The sequence below is a fragment of the Hibiscus syriacus genome, unplaced genomic scaffold (genome assembly GCF_006381635.1).
Source record: "Hibiscus syriacus cultivar Baekdansim isolate YM2019G1 unplaced genomic scaffold, ASM638163v2 tig00004072_pilon, whole genome shotgun sequence".
Taxonomy (NCBI): Eukaryota; Viridiplantae; Streptophyta; class Magnoliopsida; order Malvales; family Malvaceae; genus Hibiscus; species Hibiscus syriacus.
This window is the reverse complement of record NW_024061998.1, coordinates 830,552-833,701: the sequence shown is the minus strand read 5'-3', so window position 1 is coordinate 833,701 and position 3,150 is coordinate 830,552.

The window sequence follows — 3,150 nt, the reverse complement described above, 5'->3', positions numbered from 1 at the left end:
TTGAGGACTAATTTAGAATGATAGTCATAGTTTAAGGATGGAATTGGAATGTTTAGAAGTTTAGGGATTAATTTGAACTGAAGGTCATAAATTAGGGATGTATGATGCAATTAACTCTTGTTTAATCTAACAAACGAGTAACATACAAATAATTCACGAATGATATATGAAACATAAGGCATTTTATTACCACCCTAACAACAATGCCAGTAAATACATTACTTAATAGAAGTATACAATATATATTATTTTAAACATAACAAAAGTATAGTATTAAATATAAAATGGATTTGTGTACCAAAACAAAATATAAAATGGATTTTAAATAAGAAGTAATAACTCTTTCTAAAAATTTAATTTACTCCCTTTGTTTTCCAATTTCAAACTAGATCCGGGAAAAGAAGACCGTTCCTACGTTTTTGTAGCTTTCTAGGCGTATTTTTCTTTTTTCCCCTTTGCTTGTCCTTTAATTTGGAGTTGTTTCCCTCGGTCTCTTATTCTCTCGGCGATTTTTCCCAAAAATCACAGGTGATCAATATATATATTGATCTAACACCGGTTAGATTATATTTCTCGATCTAACACCCGTAGCAGTAAAGTGCGCCCCCTGAACTGCGCTATATGTTGATTTGGCGCCACGTGGAGTATAGCGCGACCCTGTACCGCGCTATACGCTGACTGGGTTACACGTGGGGTATATCGCGCCCCCTGCTCCGCGCTATACGCCGTACCAAAATTATATTTAACGTGGTCCCTGATCCGCGCTATATAATAATTACATATAACACGGTGCAGGTACTGCGCCTTATATGTTTATAAATACCTCCCGTTCTCGCATCTCTCCTCTCTTATAAATTAATACAACAATTCCGTCAACGAGTAATAATTCTGACAATCTTCTTATATTTGATTTAGAAGTTCGTGCGCTTTTTCGTTATAAGGTAATTTTGTTATAATTTTTTAATTATACTTATTGTTTATTATCATTATTTGAAAAAATATTATACTAATTATTTTTAATTAATTTTTATGTTTGTAAAATTGAAAAGCGGGAGCATACGTCGAAATAGTTTTGCGGTGTAGGTAATAATATAAAATTATATTATTTAAATTATTTACGTTGATGTGTAAAAAAAATTTGTGTTATATTTTCGTTCATATATAATTTATTTAATCATGTTTGTTTAAGTTATTTTTTTTGCAGATATAATATTGACGCACTTTTAAACTCAAAGAATGACGCAACTTTCAGCTATTGTTTATTATGATGGTTAAATTCGAGAAGATGAAACCGACGTTGTTTTCGTATTAAATGAGCATGTTAAAATATCATTCAAGAGAAACATAACTCTTGAAGAGCTGATAACGAAGATTTCGAGGAAGATTCATGTTGGAAGTAATAGAAGAATGTCGTCGTTGCAGTACAGATTTCCAACATCATTGTTGCTATTAACTTATACAGCGTTCGAACTTTCAAATAATGATGATGTTCAAATGATGGTTGAAGCTCAAAGTAATTATTCAGACGCCGCTATTGAGATTTATGCACATTTTGTTTAAGTGCGTGCTATTCGGGGTCAATCTTTAAGCTCACACTATGGGCTGGCTGAGCAAGTTGACAACCTGACTACAGTAATGTGTAATGATTTTAATGCCATAATGGGGAGACATTCATCCGCAACTCCTTACGATATGTACCGAGGTGGGTCCAAGAACAATCCGTATGGCAACACCGCGTCCAGTTCAAGGGGAAGGCATTCATCTGTAAATTTCTTTGACCATATGGAGATGCCATTGACGCAACCATCTGTGCAGTTTCCATTTGACACGATGGCTTCAAGCTCCAGGGGAAGGCATTCGACTGCGAGCTTTTTCGATCTTAATGTCGATATGCCTTCTAGTTCAAGGGGAAGGCGTGCAAGTAGTAGTAGGTTCTTCGACCTAAATGTGGAGAGCATGGAGGAACCATCATCTCCACCAGAAGAACCGCTTCGTGAGCCTGGTGCGGATGGTGCTGAGACTGGACTATTCATTCACCCAGAATCACCGTAATTCACCTCCGATGATGATGAAGTTCCAGGAAATGTGGCACAAACTGACCCTCCTGCACACATGTATGAAGCTGATTATGGTGCAATGTACGGGCCAGAATTTGCGGATATGTCTCATCTCGGTGACTATGGATATTACTCATCAATAAATAATGGTGAGTTATCTTTAGGCATGGAGTTTTCAAGCAAAGAAGAAGCGATGATGGCTATAAAAAATTACAATATCCGTAATTCTGTTCAGTCCAGAGTCAACCGATCGACGACCGAAAAATATGTATGCTACTATTCCCGACGCGAAAATGGATGCAATTGGATGGTTCGCGTATCGAAAATGAAGAGGAAAAACAACATATGGGAACTAACAGTATACAACGGTCCTCACACATGTTGTGCTGGAGGGGTCAACCAAGATCATCCCAACTTGGACTCTGAAGTGATATGCCAAGCCATCATGCCCATGGTAAAAGCAAGCTCTCATATAGCTGTTGCAGTGTTGATTTTAGCTATACAATCGCAGTATGGTTACATCGTCTCCTATAAAAAAAGCTTGGTTGGCAAAACAAAATGCCATTGTCAAACTTCATGGTGAATGGGATGCATCTTACAACGAACTTCCAGGTTGGTTTAGGCTGGTGCGGACGTTGAATCCTGGGATAATTGTGGACTTCGAAACCTCCTATGCATACCATAATGATCGAGTTTTTCGCGATCGATGCCAATTTTACCGGGTTTTTTGGAGTTACCCACAGTGCGTTAATGCTGCCAAATACTGTAAGCCCGTGGTCCAGATCGACGGGACTTTCTTGTATGGAAAATACAAGCAAGTTTTATTATTGGCAGTTGTCCAAGATGGCAATCGCAACATTCTTCCAGTTGCTTTTGCTCTTGTCGAAGGAGAAGATACAAATTCTTGGGCTTTTTTCTTCCGAAATTTACGTGCACATGTTATCCGAGGGAAAAAATATGTGTCATTTCAGATCGCGGAGCTGGGATCAAAGCAACAATGGAGTCTTTGGGTCCAATGTGACAACCACCTTTTGTCCAACATAGGTATTGTCTCCGTCACATTGCTGCGAACTATCATGGAAGGTACAAGAAG